Source organism: Argiope bruennichi, chromosome 1, assembly GCF_947563725.1.
Source record: "Argiope bruennichi chromosome 1, qqArgBrue1.1, whole genome shotgun sequence".
Classification (NCBI taxonomy): Eukaryota; Metazoa; Arthropoda; class Arachnida; order Araneae; family Araneidae; genus Argiope; species Argiope bruennichi.
The window spans coordinates 64985731-65007888 of NC_079151.1; the positions used below are offsets into that span (position 1 = coordinate 64985731).

The following is a 22158-nucleotide window of genomic DNA, read 5'->3' on the forward strand; positions in this document are numbered from 1 at the left end:
ATTCCATACACAAGATGCCCCCGAGTCTTTTAGGAATGGAGTTTCCGAAAATATAGACCTTAAAATATTGGATTTTCCACCTTCTCTCACATCCACATCTAAAAACGCTCCAAGCGCGTAATCATGGGAGATTGAATAGTGGGATGTTGCTGGCATTTCGAGGTTTCATAAAATTCGAATCTGGGATTTCCCAGCTAATCTTATAAAAGAATTCCTCCATAGATTTCTTTTAAAATATGGCGTGGCTTATAAGGGTTATAAGGTGTGGCTTATAAGGTGTTGGGTTTCTTACAGAATATGAGGAAATTTATATTCACAACAAATTCTACAAATTCTCTTTTGTTTTAAAATAGGATAGGTGACATTTTTTGGTTTTGGATGGTAAGAAATATTAGAAGTTTGTTTTCCTTTGTGTGTAAATGGAGTTTTTTGTTGTGAAAGATAGTTGATATTTTTTTTTATTGTAGAAGATGGAAAAAAAAATCATTATTAATACGATATATCCATTTAAAGTTTTCTGTTATTCATTTAGATTCTAAAATTGGATTTAACTATTATTTGATTGTTTTAAATAGCTTAAAGTAAATGAGCTTCAGAATTATAGAAACTGAAAAATCTATCACTTTAATAAACATTTTACTTTATGAAATTTCTTTTTTTTTAAACTTTATCTTGAAACTTTTCAAAACAAGTTCTGATGATTTATTTGGAATTAAAAGGTTGATATTTTCATTGATCAAATCTTTACGTCAGAATTTCTTTGCAAGTTTCAAGTGATTGACTTCTTTACTATCGAATTCCTTCGGAGAACATGCGATAACCGAATAAGTAATATAGTTTTCTAATCTATTTATGACATTGCTTATTTAAAATGAATAAAATATTTTTATTACTAGAATTCTAGATAGTAATAAATTAGACATTTTAGTATGAATTTTGCTATTTGTACTTTTTAAAATATATATATTTTAAAAAGAAATATATGGATTCTTCTATTTTTTACTTTCTTGTGCACGAAGAATAGACAAGTATTGTAATCGTCAAAAAATTTAAACTCGAAATTTTGAAAGATCACAACTTTTCAGACTTCCATGCATTCGAAACACATTTGTGACATTATATCTATTTATATCTATGAAACATTATATCTATCTATATGACATAATATCTATGAAAATGCAACCATTAAAGTACTTTGAACTACAAGGATGAAATTTGATATATGCACTTAACAATTAAATTGTCAGATTTTTATGACATTTTACTATCAAATCTATACGTAAGAAGTTTATCTGTCCAGCTGTTCAATTACAAATGAACTCGTTAACTACAAAACGCCAGGAATTAGATAAAATTTGATATACAGGTTCAGCATTGAAAATATACTTTATCTCAAATTTTGAAACAAATCTCTCTAGGAGTTGATCGAGTGTCGGTCTGGGCTTTCGCTTATATGTAAACACAATAACTTACAAACGAAATGATTTAAATCAATGAAATTGGTATGTTACCATGTGATTACAAATAAAATTATGAGCCAAATTTAGGTTTCATGCATTCGATTCAAAGGAGTTCAACGTATATATTCGAACGATAGGTTGTGTAAAAATAATAGATTCGTGCCAAAAATCTATATTTCGTAACTATAGTTTACTAATGTTATGCATTTGCAGCATCTTCCAAGTTCCGTAATTTTATACGGGGGTGTAAGGGAGGGAGATAAGTCTTTGATTGGAGAGTTTGTTAGAAACTTTTTATGGGACAACTCCCTCTGGTATATTTGAAACTAATAATCAGGTCATCTTAACCAGGGCGTTGGAAATTCGTTTTGCGTCACTGGAAAAAATTTAATAAGAAATATACTTAACCTTTTAATTATTTAAGACTAGAGAACAAGCTATTTAAAACATGATTTCAAAAATTTTTTGCATACTTTCTGATCAAAATATTCAGAGTTTAAACATTCTTAGCCTTCAAATACGATTCACACTTGATTTGCAGTACTCAGATAATATAAAAATAACTTTCTTCTACTTATTTACGGATTCTTCGAATGTCAGCGTTTTGATGGTCTTGGGTTGGTTCCAGGCTAATACTAGCCAATCTTTGACGGACGACCTAGAAATGTTGCCTTCTGAATTTAAAAAAAAAAAAAAAAATTGGGACATAGCTTGAATTTTAGTTCGAAGTAAAGTAAATAAAATTCCTTAGAATATTTTTTGCAGAATTTTTTCTTGTGCGCATTAAAGATGATCAGGAATGAAGCAAATGTAAAATAAAAATTATTATTTTTACTTTTTAGAAAGTGGACTATTTAGATTGATATAACACTAAAATTTTGAAGTTGTAAAGATAGGACATTGAAATGAAATCTGATCTCCTCTAAAGATAACTTTTGCATTCAGATATCTTTAATAAATAACACTCATTTAAAAATCACCACTCTAAATATAACATTAAATTTCAATCAAATTAGAAAGATATAAAGCAGATTAGCATGACATAAATATTCTCCATTTCTCTCGTGTCTATTCAAATAAACGTACACTAGTCTTAGTATGTAGTCTTGGCATATGTACATTTACTTACCTATTACTGTCGTTTCCTTTTGGGCGAAAGTCAATAATTAAATATTTTTACGTAACACAGTGTTTCTTTTATCCCAATATTTAAAAACTTGGAAAATGCTTTATGGTGCTTACATAATACAGAATGCTTCTTGATATATAAAAGTATCCATTCTTAATATCCAGATTTTTTTTTCTGTTTTGATTGTTTTTTAAATTGATAATTGAGTGAAAGCTAATGTAAGGAAAATTGGTGTAATTGTCATGGTTGGTTACCGTTGCCGAACCATACCACAAATACAATATGATCTCCTTAGGCATGAATGAAACTCTATTAAGTATTTAAGCGAGAGATTCACAAATATGTTTAGATATATTTAATATTATTTATTAATAATAATTTAAAACTTCCATTAACTTATTTTCTTTCTTTGATTAAAATAAAATGATTTTTTATTAACTGAAATTTTGTAATTTTTTTGTAGAAAAATATTTAACCTCTTTCTCATTTTGAAATACACTCCAGAAGATATTTAATTGTATATCGTAAAATTGTACTTTATTTATTTCTCATTTTTGGTTACAATAGTAATTATTTTAATAAAATAGACATTAAATGTGTTTGATGAAAAAAGGAATAGATTGTATCAGTTTTATGAAAGATCACATTTTCTAAATGTTTAGAATGTTTATAACGAATTTGCTGCATCAAACTATATAGTCATAAAAAATTGAATTATATTTTAAAAATTACCACACAAGAAGCACAGATTGAAACTAGATAATCTTGGAATTAGAAAACATAAGATAAACCTCACTAAAAGATTATTTTTTAGTATACTTTAGGAAATTGTGATATGAACGTATAAGTTTTCCCAAAATTAAATAGAAGCATATTTGTAAACCTGGCATAATTTACAGTCCATTTCATGCCCTGATATTTTTTTATCTTCTTATTTAAATAGATTTAAGAGTTCTGTCCTGGCCTAAAAGGCAATAGAATTCATATAAATGGAATTTTAGAATATATTAGAATTTTAGAATATATTAGAATTTTAGAATATATTAGAATTTATTCTAAATTATTAGAAAAAATTATATTGTATTATTCTAAATTATTAGAATTAGAATAATTTAGAATTTTAGAATTATAAAATATTGCATTAATATCTTTAAGAATATATATATATATATATATATATATATTTATATATATATATATATATATATATATATATTTAATTTAGAGGATTCACACTCGGTATCACTTTCAGGTTTTTTTTCCTTGTAAAAATCTATTTTTTAAATTTTTCTTCTTAAAATTAATCCGATTGTATGGAAAGTTTTTTCTTATAATCTCAATGATTTGGAAGTTTTTTTTCAACTCGGTAGTATAGTATTTCTTCAAAGCCGGAAGGATGTTCCATGTTTTTTACACTGCGGAAGGAATTGGATTGGTTTCCGATGTTCGAAGTAAATCAGATTCTGCGTTATGATTGCAGTTAATTAAGTTTTGCATGAATGCTCTGCAAATATATTCCTTATTTAAAAAGTATCAATTTCTTTATTTAAAATTTCATTTTTGTCATATAGTTTCATTTTTGAAGTTAATTTTGCTACTTTATGTTTTTAAATTTTTTAATTGTTATGATTTTCATATTTGAAAATTTTTCTATAAAACTAAAAATAATTCCTTTTGTTTATCTATTTTAAAGCTTACTACAAGATTAGTGCATATAGAGTAACATAATTACTAACACACTTATTGCAGAATTTGTAATCTTTATATTTAATTAATCATGCAAAATCTAGATTAATTTTATAATTTAAGTGATTAAATCGATGGAATATATATAATACACCTTTAAGAAAAATTTTACAATTCTTGTTGTAGATTTATGACTCAAAATTTTTCATGCCATTAATTTATAAAGATTCTAATATAATAATTCCCTGAAGACTTCAAAAGCACATTTTGTTATAAATTATTCATTAAAATCCTTATTGGTTTTTATTAAATGATATTAATAAATTTCGAAATAATTATTTTTAAATCTTTAGCTTTTGTGTTGAAATTTTAACCATCATTTTATTGCATAATTTTATGGATTAATATATTTATCGAATGGATTAATAATTTATGGACTGGCAGATTAATAAATAATAAGCCTGTACTGGAAGGCATAAAATATTTCATTGTAATATTGAATAATGTTGAATTTTTAATTAATAATGGCAGCTGTATATGCTTTTGCGTTTACTATGTATCTAAATTGCGATGTGTATGAGGCAGACTATAATGATATGTAGGGTGTTTAAGAAGAAATGTGAATATTGTAGGGCGAGCATCCACTCTGTCAGATGGAAATGTCGAAACCATAAATTTGTTCGTCCTTGTTATGCTATTTTTTGGAATATTGTTTCATCATCGCTGATTCAATGGATAATTCCTTGAAATTCTAAGCTAGAATCAAAAAGTTTAGCCTATCATCCTGTAATAGTTTTTTCATAACCAGAATTTTAAGTCAAATTACTTGTTTCTAACATAAGATTTATGGTCTTTCTGGATCCACATGAATTAAATCTAGAAATAGTTCTTTACCAGCTTGTTACAAAAGAGTCCTGTTCCTTACAACGTTCCCACGTCTAATTATCGAATTATCATCGTCATAAACAGAAAAATCAAAATAAAAATATTATCAAAAAAAAAAAACTGTATTATAAAAATCCTATAATGCGTAAAACTGTGGCTTGAAGCATGAATATTCATCAAATCTGGAATTTTTTAATTCTTATAAATTTTGTTTGGATATTTGATATAAAAGAAAATAAGAATGTTATTTTGCACAAAATTTTCTTACTGCATTAAGTAATTAAAAAAATACAATTTCAGAAAATTTCTTCTTTTGAAACTTTCGACATCTACTCTATTCCTATTCGTTAAACTCTTTCACCAATACTATTTTGGAACTTTTCATCATCTTCTATGACTGACATAAAACACCTAATTTAGAAGACATATGCCAGCCACTTTCAAGAAATAAATTCTATTTTTTTCCATCACCATTGTATTTTTCTCTTGAAACTTTGGAATTCTTGTCTTAATAACATGTTTGATGTCTCAAGACGCCAAGTGTAAATTTCTTTGTCTCCGGTACGCGTCAGATACTACGACGGAAGTTTCTCGGAACATCTAAACTTTATGTCTGGGATTTATTATTTATTTTCTTGAGATATTTTCTAACTTCTTCACTGAATCTTGAGGATTTAAAGTTTAGATTTCGATTTTCAATTGAATATATGGTACATATAAACAAATACAAAAGGGTCTTCACAATTACTTTGGTATAATTGTCTGAAAAAATTCTCGACTACATTACTAGAATTTTTTTAGGGTCTTAGATGGTATTCATTATAAATTTTTCCGATTAAACCTGCTTTGAACTTTTTTAAATTTTTAGTATTTTGAAATTTTAGAAAGAGGCAAATTAAAAGGGACAATTTCTAAAATTTTACTTTAGATTTGTTACACAAATGAAATGTGATATAAATTCTGATAAATACATAAACTGAGGTACCTATTATTTCATATGTATCATAAACTAGCAGTCTATTGATAACAGTTGGATTATCAGAAACTTTGGGTCTTCAATTTTGCTTAAATCTCTTATATATAACTATATGTTCATGATATTTTTCAATAAAGCAACTTGAAGCATTGAATCATCCTACACATTAAAATAAGAGAATTTAATAGGAATACACCTGCATATTGTGTACATAAGCCTTCCTAATGGAGTCGAGTTCCATCGTGCATAGTATTATTAAAAAATTGATTGAATAAATCATCTATTCTCAAACTACACATTGTCTTTCACGGTACCGTAACTCTATTTATTTATGCAATGCGTAGAAGTTCTCATGTAAACTGTGCTGATGAGAAACAGGGTATAATTCTACAGGATATAATAATTCTGGGCTTCAAACAGTGAATGAAAATCAAGCAATCAAGCTTTTGTAGAAATAATGAAATATTTTGAATTTCATTTTATGAAATTAATGTTGATAATTATGCAAAAATTATCTTTAAAAGTTGTTCAAATTCAGCGAGAAAATGTATGATGATTAAATAGTTACCATTAAAATGATAATTTGTTTAGAATTTTAAAATGGAATAAAATTTAATTTCGAGAGTTATTGGGGGGAAATTATAAACTCTCTCATACTTTTTAGTTATTTTAAATTCAAATTAAAAGTTTAAAAAAAAACCTTTCCTAACTGCATATGTCCACCTTACAGACTATATTTGGCAGAAATGGAGTTTGCAGACTTCTAAGTCGAATACTTTAATCTCTCTCTGTGTGTATCAAAACATTGTGTGTGTGAAACATTCAAAAGCGTACGTGCCCTCCCTCACCCATACGAACATATTTTCTGCTGATTATTAGTAGAAATATGTTAACATTTTGAAATAATCCAGGTTTGTTAATTTTTTTTTCTATTTATATTTTTCGAAATGCAAATTGTTCTATATTTTCAGTTTCAAGTTTTATTTATTGTAAATGATGTGAATCAAAATCGAGTTATTTATATTGAAATGCTCACTTGATGCATTCGAAATGTCTCAGTTTTTTAAAAAATTTTTTTGAAATTTTACAAAAAAAAAAAAAAAAAAAAAAAAAAAAAAAATGGCGAAGCTTTATGGCACAGTAAGACAATACGCAGTTATATGTTTGATAACATATGCGAGTGCATTTATAACGTGATTATTAATTTACACCCGTTGAATCCATTATTTTAAGAAAAGTCATGTCTATTAATGACAGGGCACGCAAAATTTATTTATAGAAATATATGAAAATATGAGAAGGATTGAATGCATTTTGTTGATTAATGAAACTTAGGAAAAGCATATTATATAAAAATGCATTGCATTTGTTTATATGATCTCATTTATGACTTGACAATTTAGACGATTGGATGATTTAGACATGACGATTTAGAATCTAGATTTAATAATCACTTCATTGAAGATTCGTTTTGCATATACTAGTGCTGATGCATATTCAGCATAGAATGCTGGATCATGTGCCATTATTGAGTGACGTTATAGGATTACAAAATCAATCTCCGGTAGATTTCCAGAAGCTTCCAATGGAGATTTAAATCCATTATATTTCATGTAGATATAATTTCGGAACTGATAATTTCGATTGATTTCAGAACATTACATATCAGTATATTATTATTATAATTTTATTATTGATTATGTTCTATACCGATATTGCAATTTTACTGAATTTAAGTTTTGGTCTCATGTAATTTAAATTATTATCTAAACTATATTTTAATTCTGTGTAATTTGTAATTTCGGTTGAGCGAAGTAGTTTTAGGCCATAACCATGTTTTAAGAGAAGAATGCATTAAGAGAAAGAAATATGAATTTCTTTATATCATCATCGATTTCAAAGTTTCGCTGAAGATTGTATTTTTCTAAATTCAAGTATAGCAATAAGATTTGTCAAAGCCTTAAATTTCTTAATACAATGAAACTATACGATTATCGGTTTTGTTTGTAAGTATTATTTATTAGGCTATCAATTGTAAATGTTTATATCAGTTTCAAAAAATCATTTAGTTAAATACTATACTTATTTATTTAAATCATCAATTGCTGGATTGTCAACTATCTTCATAAGTTTATTTTTATTTGGTGTCTTTCTATCAAACAATATGCATGATGGTTTCCTTCATTATTAAAAGAGGTTTCTGTTTATTGTTTCTATATTTAATGTCCAGATGTTATTTTGTATGTTATTTTTATTGCTTTATATATAAGTTTGGATTATCACAGAGTAATAAATGTTTTACACTAAACAACGTTTTTGAAGTTAGGCAAGAAGTGGAGAATATTTTTTATATTTTTCAATAGATTTTCAAAAAGTGCTTTATGAATTGAAATATATATAATTGTATATATTGTATAAATTGTATAAATTTGTATAATTGTATATATTTATATATGCAATTGTATATATATTGTATATATAATATATTTATATATATTATATATACAATTTGTATAATTATCAATCTTGGCAGCCCATTATATATTTTTTTTATTGACTTGCTGCAATTTTAAGAGAATTCTTGCTATCTCTATAGTTTTTAAATATTCTTTATTTTTTATTTTATTACTGTTTTATCATTTGGGAATCGAAACAGTGTAAACTTTCTTTTCGTATTATCAATTATATTTTATTTCATAAATATTCATTGCAATTTTTTAACGTGAATAGTTAAAATAAAAGAATCAGATACGCTTTAAAACACAACATATGATTTAATTTCATTAAATCATTAAGAGTGGTCTTTCCAGAATTTTCCTACATGCTCCCTATGAAAGTTTTTAACCCCTTATCCCACCATAAAAATTGCGAATCTTTATAAAGTTCATGAGAGCACAAATTTTTTTCATCAGATTAAAACTCATGATCGCTTTGTGCCTCGTAGAATGAGAAGAAAAATAAATATGGATGTTTTTAGAAAGAATGATATAGAAAAATGATAAGTATATCTTTTCGTTGACCCATTGAAATCAAAGTTTGACGAGCTATAATTTAAAAAAAAAGCTTACTCTAAATTTCATTTATTCCAAACGTTTCGTGCTTGAATTATCGCATTTGCTTGCTTACGAACGTACAGACCGATGGATGATGCCTTGAGAATCTGTTGTGGTGCCTTCAGAACCTCGCCCGTACAAAGTCTTTATGTCATCTGCCATCAGTTACCATTACACTTAAGACGTAAAATGCTCTCGGCTCAGTACTATCTTAGGATCCAGTCGCTTTCTAATCATCCACTAAGGCAAATGACAATTCCCATTGGTCTTCGTAGACTTTACAATGCACGCCCCTTCAATATTCTCACCTTTTGTGAGAGAATTCAAACGATTATTGCTGATGCAGGTCTTGGTAACATACAAATTAAACAAGCAGAATTCTATGTCATTCCACCTTGGGATGTCCCGGCCTTTTCATACCTCAATCCCTTTTATACATTCGATAAGTCTTCCACAGCACCTGTCATATTTCAAAAACTCTTTGCCTCTCACAGGAATCAATTTTCGTTATACGAACCTATTTTTACTGATGGCTCAAAATCGGAGAGTTATGTTGGCTGCGGAATTAAATTTTTACAAAAAATCTACAGTTACCGTTTACACAACTTTTGCTCGATTTTGACAGCGGAACTTGTAGCAATTTTTTGCGCTCTTCAGAAAATTGCAGATTCTGATGGGCGTAAATATATTTTATATACAGACAGCATAATTGCTTTGGAGATATTATCCCACCTTGGTAAATTGATGCATCCTGTGGCAGTAGATATTTTATGTTGCTTGCAAACACTTCAGGCCAGGGACTTTTTAGTCTTATTCTGCTGGGTTCCTGGTCACGTTAGAATTTTGGGCAATGAAGACGCTGATTGCGCTGCCAAAGCAGCTTCTACTTTATGGCAGACATCAATTCCATATCGGGATTCAAAACTTAGAATTATTCATTATACCCATTCCCTCTGGCAGGAGTCTTGGGATATGGAGACCCATAATAAGCTACATTTCATTAAACCGCATATTCATTTGTGGCCCATTGTTTCCATAAGATCAGCCGACGTGAAACTGACTCGACTTCGCATCGGTCATACTCGTTTCACTCACAAATATCTATTATTTGGTGAGAGAGAGCCCAGATGCCTATCATGTAATGTTGATTTTACTGTTGTGCATATCCTAGCTGAGTGCCCCAATTTTAATTCTCATCGCATTAAATATTTTAACTCAACTTCACTTAACATACGAGAATTAGTGGGAGAACCTCCCCATCTGTATATTTTTAACTTTTTAAAAGCTATTGGATTTTATCATTTTATATAGATTAAAACTTGTTTTGCTTAACTTGTCTCTCATGCTTTGATTGTTGCTGTTTTACTGACCTGATCTTTAATGTAATTTTAAATTTCTCACGTGATATCATCTCAAACCATACGATTGGCGCAGTATAGCCTACCTTTGGCTCTTGCGCCATTAAACCCGAATAAACCAACCAACCAACCAATCAACCGATGGATGATGAACCTTTTATTAGATCTGTTTCAAAATTTTATAAAAATCTACATTTCAGATGCTTTAACTGTGCAATCAATTCTATTCATTTAACTGTTTGAGTTTTGTTGTTATGGAGTTTAGTAGCACTCGAAGAGCTAAATAGACATATTTCTGAATGGACTTTATTTAAAGTTAATAGAAATTTACAATTTTGGTCTTAAGTCCATATACCAATTATTCGATTAGCTCTAAGTGTTTTTGAGTTATCGCTCTCTCTCTCACACACACACACAAATAATTGCAAATTTTTGGACTCAGTGCGGTCTGAAATTTGAACATTCGTCATTTTTGGACAATTACAGTATTTTCTTTCATTCTATATTTTGTATTCGAGTAAAAAAAAAGTCTTAAAATGCAATACCATTATACAATCGTTAATTCTTCTCTAATGTAATTTTTTTCAACGGAAATAAATGCAAAGTGAGTTCTTTTCATCTTTCTGCCTGAAAAAAACAGACAAAGAGATACAAAAAAGAAAAAAAAAAAAAGGTTGAAGACCTACACTTAAAATCCTTTGAAAAATTGCAGTGCATAAAGTTCAGGACGAATGGTTGTAGACGAAAGACAAATCTTTCATCTTTTCTTTTATCACAAAATATTCCTTTTCAGAATACATTTTGCTTACTGACCGAAATAAAAGAAATTTATCTTGAGTTGTTTGCATCTTATAAAAATATGGAAATATCCTTGCATAAAATGCGATTCTACTCTCTTCAATTACCTGAACATCGGATTTTCTTTAGAACAAACATATATATTTAATATATTTTCTTTCTGGAGTTGAAATAAGTAATACATTTCCAGATAGTAACAAACCTAATGTACTGGAATCAAAGACAAAATTAAAATGCGTATTGTAAGTTGTAACGGAAATCAATGTATATAAATGTCTTTTCTTGGAAGTTACGAATGGAAACACAAGGAGAAAAATGTAAGCATTGTGAGCTCATGTGGAGTAGGATATTGTGTAAAGGCAACATATTTATCAGGTGGAAAAATTTATAAGAAAATTTGGGTAATGTTATAGTTTTTATTTTTAAAAAAATTATAAATTATTTGCCGGAAATAAATAAATGCTTCAAAATTATAAACAAAATCCATTATCGTGGAAAAGAGAAGGAATTTACATAATATGATAATATGATAAAATTTTTTAAATGTAATCCATCCATTAAATGTTTCCATCAGAAATAAAACAAGTAATATATAAAAAAAATTAAAAATCAATTCCTACTTAGATCAACAAAATTGTTACATTTTAGTACTTTTTATTGAATAATTACAATTAATATAAATATGTATATACATTTGACAGAATTACAATATTAAGTGGCAAACTAGAGCCTGGCGACAAACTTGGCGACCATTTGGCGACCAAATAGAAATTACTAGATAAATTTAATTAATCACTTAATATTTAAAAAAGAACTGTATTAACATCAAGTGTCATCCACTACAAGTTTAAAAAATGTATTTGAACTTCAGTGTATGAATAAAAAGTATTTAATTAACGATTGGAAATTTGAACAAAATATATATATATAGAGAGAGAGAGAGTGAGTTAATAATAGGAATTGAAAAAAAAACCTGTTTTCCAATTCATCTATTTTTTTCTGTGTGCCTATGTGATTTATAACTTAGTAGCATATTAATGAATACATTGTCTCCAACGGTATTACACTACTAGGAATTTTAATTGTCTCTAGTTTTACAGAAATGTCTTCAATCCCCTTATTATTATAATAAATATTACCGTTTTTAAGTTGTATTTATCTTAAAATCAAACCTTATTAAGTGATCGTCAATTGTCCTTTCTAAATATGGCAACTTTATTAATACAGTAAATTTCAATATCTTTTTATATAATTGTACACATATATAAATGTATACATATATATAATTGTACATATGTATATTTATTTATTGCACTTAATTCACAATACCTATTTTAATCAACATTTTTCTCTCTCTATTTTTCAGATAATATTTGGAAAACTAGGGAAAGTTTCTGGATCCATATTTCTGATCTAGAGGAAAGCACTGTAAGCATCTTTTTGATCGAACTATTTTTTTATGAAAACACTGCATTTGAACAAATGAGAAAAAAATGCAAAAAAAAAAAAAAAATTAGAAGAAAACATTAAATAATGTTTCTTATTCCATCACAATACATCGATTCTGTTTTCAGTATGTACACATGTATTAGTAAAAAAAGTTTCAAACATTAGCCCTCGATCGATTAATCTTATTAGTAATTATTAGTGAATTTCAGTCTTTAAATGAATTGTATTCGTTCAAATATTGAATACGTTTGATTGAATTCTATCTGTGGATTCGTTGTTATTTAACCTCTTAACCATCATGCATGACTCACATAGAGTATTGAATTATCTTTCTCAAACTTATAAGAAGAAATAAAATAACTCAAAGACGCTTAATTGCACATAATTCACAAACATCTCAAGTATTTTACGAATACTTAACTAAATCAATAAGACAGAGTATTTACCGACCGAAAAGTATCGTCTATTTAGATTATGAAAAACAAAAGTGTTAAGAGGTTAAATATACTCTTTCTAAGCTCTTTGGAGAATTTGCACTTACTCTTGAATCTTAAAATGCTCACTTTTCTAATCTCAATTTGCAAACACTTTGATTTGACTTGAAAAGAAATGCGATTTTGATCTTAATGCGATTTGTTGCATCCATAAATGGAGTAGTATTTAGTTAAGCTCCCATATGATAAATGTCGTCATTCATGTACATTTTGTTTAAATCATTGCTAACAACCGATCAACTGTATCACTATTAGGATTATTTTCATCAAAAAATAATTTCTTTCAGAGATTCTTTGATTTTAATTTATAGAGTCATGTCATTCAGCAGTTTTAAATTAGTGAAATAGCATTCTTAAGAATATTATTTTCAGCAAATGGAGGCAGAAATTTCAATTTAAGGTAAGAATGTAGGAATCCTTTGACGTAGATTTGATGAGAGTTAATTTAATTGATTCTATTTAATTTTTTAAATGCCAGAATTTTATTCATAGAAGTTATTTATTGAAAACTTTAGGCACTAGCTTTTTTTTACTGAGAATGAAGCCAATGAAATTTTGCAACTTATAATAGCGATTGGCGATTAATTATTTTCAAATATGGAATACATAATGCCGATCGAGAAATGACGGATGAAGAATTTAATGAACTTGTATTGTCAGTCGCAAGTATGGATTGCAATATTGGACCAAAAGTTTAATACCGGTATTCGGTATTTTTTGGATCTCACCGGGATACCAGTTTTAATACCTGTAGTAGAAATTTTAGAAAAAGTTTGTTTTATTTGCTAGCTTTATTAAAGAGCTTAAATATCACAAAAAATTATTTGTAACTTATAAATTATAACAGTATAATGAACATCTTGTTTATTTAAATCACAAAAAGGGAAAATATCACTATTTTGTCTGTGGTACTATTACAAATTTTTGAAATGTGATCTTAAAAAACATAATGCATCAATTGTACTATCATTAAGCCTGGAACGTAATTTTGTGTAAAAATTGCCAGCTGCCGAAAACGCTCTTTCGGCATCTATGCTAGTTGCCGAACTGTTAGCAATGCGCGGTATACTTTTCCCAAGTATTTGCCTCTAAATCCCTCATCTTCAAATAAATAGATTTCTCGTCGGATGGTTTTGGATATAGCTGATATCTGTATTGTATTTTGGTTCGTTGAAATTTTTTTATTTATCGCTAATTCTAATTTTTGTTCAAGAGACAATTCCTTTTCACTAGCGACATTAGTGTCATCATAATCTTCGATAACTATATCGAATTCTTCTGAATGTGGATAGATTTGTGGGTAAAAAATTTTAAGAAAATTTACTAGATCATATTTGAATTGGTTAGTTTTTTTTCTTCTTTTTCATTTTCGTTTTGAAAATCGTTATAATTATGTAAATACCGTAAGACATTTTCTATTTCGGTATGCCTTTCTTCTGTGCGATTTTTCAATGCAATATATAATTCGTCAGATAGTGATGTGAGCTGTTCTTTCAGTGACTACAACATGAAATTTATTGTTGCATTAGCTGTTAGAATCTCTCCGACATAATGCCTCAACAGCTAGTTTTATTGCAATTAAATTAAAGCTGATACAGTTCTGGATATTAAGTCGAATTGTCAAACAATATTTTATCACTTCTCTTGATTGTACAATGCAACTTTGTATACACAATGTAATTAATTTCGTCCGTTAGGGAGACATAAAAACAAAAATGCATACTATTTTGCTATGTTGGTGATCCCTGAACATATAGTGGAGGCAATTTTAAAAGAAATTCTAGTAAATACTGTAAAAACGGTAAAACGAATCGCACGTGAAAGTAGTGAAAATAACAGTGAAATGCTATTGAATACTATTTTACAGAAATAAAATATTATTTTGAATAAACAAAATAATATTCCATGTTTTTCTGCCCTATTTTATTAATCTATCTTTTTATACATATATTGGCATTTCGATGTATTTATTTATACATATCTATTCTATCTATCATATTCTATATATTTATACATATATCAACATTATCTCGAAATCTATTTATACATGTATCAACATTATCTCGAAATCTATTTATACATATATCAACATTATCTCAAAATTTATTTATACATATATCACCATTTTCTTAATGTTTAGTTGGTAAGTTTAAGTATAAATCTTTTTATTAACTCAAATATAAATACTAATTATCAGAGAAATTACATTAACAGCTTTGCCATATTATACAATTGCATTTAGAAGCATGACATTTCTTATCAAAATGTGTTTACCGATCCAATATATTTTAAATAAATAATACATTTTTACTGTTCGATTTGCTGTTTTTTATATATTTATCTATTTTTTTAATTTGATGTATAAATTTGGATTTATATCTGGATATGGCATTTGAAGACAAAAACCTTCCTCTTATATTTCCGCATATTAAAAAGTGAACTGCGGCATTCGGAGAATGTAAATGAAATCGTTCAAAGGAAGTTGAATAAACATCTGCGAAAGAGTAAGAGAAGATGAAAAATATTCCTGCCAGAGTAAGTTTTAAAACTGAGTCAACTTAAAAACTATATATATTCAGCAAAGAAAGTTAAATGTTTACCAACCGTACGAACCAAATGCTGCTGTCTTTTTTAAAATGCTAAATGCGAAATCATTCGGTTGACAGCAGTTGTAGAAAGGAACTACAAACTCTTTTTGTTTGTGTTTAGCTTCAAAAGAGTTTTTTTTTCATATTTTGATTAAATTTATCTTTTTAGAAAAATGCATATATATATATATATATATATATATATATATATATATATATATATATATATATATATATATATATATATATATATATATATATATATATATATATATATATATATATATATATATATATATATATATATATATATATATATATATATATATATATATATATATATATAAACAACTGATAGTAAGAGAAACAGAGAGGGAAATAATTTTGAAGATTTATTAGAGGCAAAGAGGCTGGTGACCTGTAGATTTGCAGTGATTAATGGTTGTTAAAAGTTTCAAATAAATATATTCAGTAACTTTGTAACAATGCCTAATTGGCTATCTCTGCAAATTTTCTTAAGCTTGATATTTTGACAGATATTTAATTGAATTTTCCAAATTTTCTGTCTAAATCATCATGTCATTATACGCCAATTATATCAAAATTAAGAGGAACAGCATTTGAAAAGGTGCGATTTGAAACTTTTTCAACATTGCTTGATTCTGAAATTATAGGATTGTAAGCACAATAAAATTTAAGAAAGAAAATTCAAGGCACACTTTATACTGAAAATCTCTCAACAAGGAAAAATAAATCGAATCGTATATCTTAATGATGAATAATTGAAAAGAAATCGAGATGAAATATTAATAACAAAAATGAAAACGATTTGAATTTCATTTCAATAATGAAATATATAATTGTAAAATATGTTAAAAATATTTTGTAATTTTTTTAATAATAAAAATAATTATACTGAAAAATATAGGTGTGATTGAAAAGACAATGTTTTAAATTTTAAATTTGCAGATTTTTTTTTTCGGAAGCTATCGTGGAAAAATGCCAACAAATTGCTCAATTTTTAATTAATTAAAATATAATTAGAATTTAAAAACAACTGTTCTTAGATTCTCATCTCATCCTCCAGCCTATATATGAGCCAAACCTGATAACTTTATATCAAGCAATTAGTCCTATAGGATGCCAAAATGTACTCAATGATATAGGATAATGATAAGTTTTGTTTATTAGAAAAAGAAATGTAGGGAATAATTCTTTAATTCGATTAATCTATAATGAAGGACCATATCAGGTTATAGAAAAGTATGCGAGATTTATTATTGATTTCTTATTTAGTCAATTTTCAATATTTCATTTGCAAAAATCTACTATTTGAATATATTCATGCATTAAACTTCTCATATGCAACAAATACCTATCAAACACTACATATGCCAGGACATGCTTAAGCAAAACTGTGTAGTTGTTGCTAGTATTATTGTAAAAAAGAGAAGAAATTGACATGTTTGTGATTTGAAAAAAGTATCAAATAATTTGAATGCATTTCCATGATCGAAAGAAGTCCTATGGATCTAATAAATGTCTACCCAATAACAAGATACCTTTTGAATTTATATGAAACCTTAGTTCATAGTTCAATAAATGAGACTCAAATTGCATCTGTAGTTAGTTGCTTCTATAGATAAGAACTCAAAGAAGGAAGAATATTGATTTAAATGGTAATAGCCATTATTTTGCAATTGGTGAAAACAATTTACCACATCTTAAGAATTGTTTTTGCGCTATATTTTAAATCAAACTTTCTTTCAAATTTCTTTTTTCAATAAAAAAAAAAATAATAAAATTTTTATGTTTTAAAAAACAAATAAAAAACATAGAACGATTTAGTTATAAACTAGTTATCAGATGAACAAAGTTCATAGTTATTTAAAAATAATGACTTGATATTATACAAAAAAATTAGAAGAACCAGATTAGATGACAAATTGTTTACCTATGAAGGAAAATTTTTGAAATCATTCAAATTTCTAAACTCGTAATATGATGCCCACGAATCTCCTGCTTTAAAACATCAAATGACATTAAATTTCTACCGAGATGTTTACATGTTATATAAATTTTTAGCTCAGCTAGATTAAAGCCCCCTCTTCTAAACTCTTCGACAGCTATTTTAGTATGATCAGATAATGAAGATTATGTTTGAACCTTCATGCCTATTCTCCAAATTTTCCACATTGTCGTGTGCATAGCAACTTGAAGAACCCTTGATACAGATGGGAGGTTCAGTGTACACCAAACCACACACACACATCTTCAATATGTTTTGAGTTAGGAACTTTGATATTTCGACACTCACTCATCTGACCAATATTTGATATTTTCAACCTACTATCTATATATTATTATGGTCAATACGTTAATAGGATATTTTTAATAAAAGTGATTAATTAATTTATCAATTTGATAGCTTATTATTAATAACTAATCGCCTCAGTTGACCAGCTGGTTCGTCGAGATTATTGACTGATTTGCTTTCAGATAAGTCTTTAGATATAACTTAACCACTTAACTGTTTTGCCCGAATACCATACGTGCATCGATTTATCGAATTTGATAGTTGTAAACAAAAATTAAACCATTCATAAAGATTAAATTTCAATATTAAAATGACTTCGAATATATAGATAAGTCAAGTATTCAATGGATTTCCATTTGAATAAAAAGAAATATTCTCAAAATAGAAGATGTCATCTTATTAGACAGTAAAGAAAATAAAACAGTTAAGTAGTTAAGTCTATGATTCCACCAAATAGTCTAACACTTCAGTGTTAGACAATTTGGTGGAAGCCAGCGATTAGCCGAGGTTGGTTAATGAATATTAAGGTAATTTAATAAAGTAATAAGCCGATTTGATTACCCGAGCGATTTTAACTGTCTTACTTTTGCTCAGTTTTTTTGTAAATATGAATTTTTCTAAAGGGGATAGTCCAATAACATCATAGCACTATTAAAAATTTAAAAATCTGATTCATCTATCTTCTAAACCTTATTTGTAAATACACAAATATTAAACAGAATACACCTTCTTTAGCTTTCAAAAATAGAAGAAAACCTTGCGACTAAATATTTTATGAAGCAATAAAAATGTTTATAATGTAAAGGCAACAATACTATTATTAGAAATACGTAAAAATATAGTAATTCTTTTTTTAATTTAGGAAATATTTGCATGGCTATTAAATAAGTATAATTAAAAAGACAATTTTAAAAATTTTGGAAATGATTTACATTTTATTTTTGTGCAGAATTTTTTTCGAAATTTATAACGGAAAAATATTAATTAAAACTCTTATTTAAATTTCAAACAAATAGCTCCCACTCAAACTCATTAAGGGTTATATGTTTTTCCATTGACAAAATTGCGCAAAATTTCATATTTGAAGTATATAAGGCTGAGAGTGACAATTCGATTCCAATATTTCCCTTTTAAGATTTAAACAAAAAATTGTGTAAAATTATTTCTTAAACTAAAAGTTTTTATATAGAAGCTTCAAACATTTTTGCAAAAGGATGTAGGAAGAATGCTTTTAAATTATAATTTTTTGTGACAATATAATTAGATAATTTGTGAATTAATATAAAAGCTCGTCAAAATTGGAAGTATTTTTTTTTCTTTTCTTTCGTTTTTCATTCCATATTAAAAAGAAATATTTACAATTTTAGAGAGAGTTTTTCGAAGTTAAGAATTCTATATAAATAGCCTATAAAAATATCAATTTAGTTCATAATTTAAACTGCAGTATTTATTTCTGTAAATGTTCGGTGGAAAACTTTGAAGAGAGACATTTTTTTTTTGTTTTGTAGAGATGATAATGGAAAGAAGATAATAATTAACAGTAGCGGTAAAAAATATTTTCTTTGAATTTGCAACTAGAGAAAAACTCAAGAAAAATAGGATTTTATACCTGGAATAACAATTTAATATTAGAATCCCTTAAAAAAATAAATTATCCCAAATGAGAGTAATTTTTTTCGCAAAAAAAAAAGTAATAATCCATTTTCGATTTATATTTAAATGAGGAGTATCTTTCCTTATTCTCTAAAAATGTATTTTAATCAAAGTAATTTTTCTGATTTTAGATAGGTGTCAATTATGCTAAAAGAATTCATCGGCTTCATTTTTATTGAAATATATTCAAAAAAAGTTTTAGTGATTGTTTTTTTTTGCTTTAAATAAATAAGATAATAAAAATGTATTTCATAATTTGGAATTAGTTAGTTTTAGTTAGATTTCATTACTTCTTAAAAGCAAGTAACTGTATTACTTCCTATAGTTAAAAAAAAATTTTAATCACCTTCTAAAACAACATTACAAGTTGATCATTAAAAAAAATGTATGTTTTTAGTTTCTTATCTCAAAAATTTTAACAATGCATATAAGAAAATATATGTATTTCAAGAAATTAATTCATTGCAGCAACTAAAATATTATCGAACTAATAAAAGCATTTAATAAAACTATATCGAAATGTTTCTTTATTTATATAGGAAAGTTAGCTGTTCAATAATATTTTCCAAAAAGTATTTTATGCACATAATTAAAGATGGTATTTGGGTCTAATCTATTGTATATCAAAATTTAATTTATTTATTGTAATAAGGCTTATTATTACAAATATATATTAATGGTAATATGGGTTTGAAAGTATTTTATTAAGTATAATTTTTTTATTGAATTAACGCAATCTCTCATTTTTTTAAGCACAATGCTTCTTGTGTATATCGAAATATTGATTTGAAATCTAGACTTTTTTTTATATATTTCTTAAATAGTACATTTTATCATCTGTTTTATGAAATATAATTTATTTTTATGCACTGTTTTATGATTCGACTCATAGTTCGCAACTTTTTATTTTCTTGTTTATGAAATACACACGAAAGAATGTTTTGCATTTTTCAAAGAATTCAATATTGATATTTTGATGTATTTTTGTATTTTTCATCATTACGAAAATCATTTTTGGAATTATATTTAAATATGTGGGAAATGATGAATGAAATATAATTGAAGCTTGACGGATTAAATTTGATAGGTTAATTTTTCACCCAAATTGTGGAATCGCAAGCAATTTTGAATAAAATTTGATGATGAGAAGCCCAACTGGCTATCCATGTGCATGTGAAAGCGATAACTTAGAAATTCAATCTGTCAGATGAATTAAGTTTGTTATATGGTTTTAACACAAAAACTATATATTTTTACTAAATTTTCATTTATAAAAGCCTTAATACTTATTGTTTACGAATCGAAGACATAATCTGGAAAGTTACCACAACACTGAAATTGCATGTTTGTATTTATTGTTAGACCCAATCTTTCAAATGGTGAGGCTTCTAAATACATTTTGGGAATTATATTGAGAAATTAAACAGAAAACTAGTTATAGATTTTATGTTTACATGAAAGTCTAGGAGGAAACTATTTCTCTGCTTTATATATATATTGTCAATCAATCAATTTCATATATCCTCTTTATGTTATAAATTAATAAAGAGGGATTTTCTTCGACTCTTTGGAAACAAATGAAAAATGTATAGATAACTTGCTTCTTTCATTGTTTTTATAGGTAAGCCTGATCGAGAATTCAAAGTGTTACGATTTCTAAACATTAATTTATATAACTGAATTTAGTATTATTAATATTATATTAGGATCATATCTGATGTCAGAGTGTCAAAAACAACAACAAAAAAAAATCTATTGTTTGATTTAAACATTTCTTCTTTTTGCTCTAATATGTTTCAAAGCTTTCAAATTGTGTAATTTTAAGTGTGAGAATTCGCTTCTGTTAATAATTATGAATATACTAAGCATTAATTATGGTAAATATACTACGTTTATATGCATGTTGGAGATCTACAAGCCATATTATATTTACTAAGTTACTATTTACTAAGTACTTTTATACTATGTTCCAACTTTTCACATATATACTTTAGGGAGTGAGAAAGAGCAACTTCGAGAAATTTTAGTTATAATTTTAAATAATCAAAAATTAGGAGAAATGTTTTACCACAAGAGCATCTGAAAATATTACAGAACAAATAATATTTTTGAATCATCATAAAATTCAAAAATTATCTTTTCCAATGGTACCAATTAATTATTTCCTATTTTAATCAATTTTTAAAATTTTTAATGTGTATTTTAAAGGATATATTTCTTTATTAACTGAAACTGAAATTGTACTCATTATTGTTACTAATATTGCATATACTTTTAAAAAAAACTTGATCATCAAGATATGAAGATATAGC

General features: G+C 26.7%; 1 protein-coding gene across 3 annotated transcripts in view; it reads left to right on the forward strand.

Moving 5' to 3' along the window:
* Positions 1–22158, forward strand: part of LOC129964606 (dopamine receptor 1-like) — a 212006-nt gene that overhangs the window by 65653 nt on the left and 124195 nt on the right. For all 3 annotated transcript variants that reach the window (XM_056079114.1, XM_056079116.1, XM_056079115.1), the window contains exon 2: positions 12712–12773. The gene's annotated coding sequence lies outside the window, so the exon portion shown is untranslated. The remainder of the gene's footprint in view (positions 1–12711; positions 12774–22158) is intronic.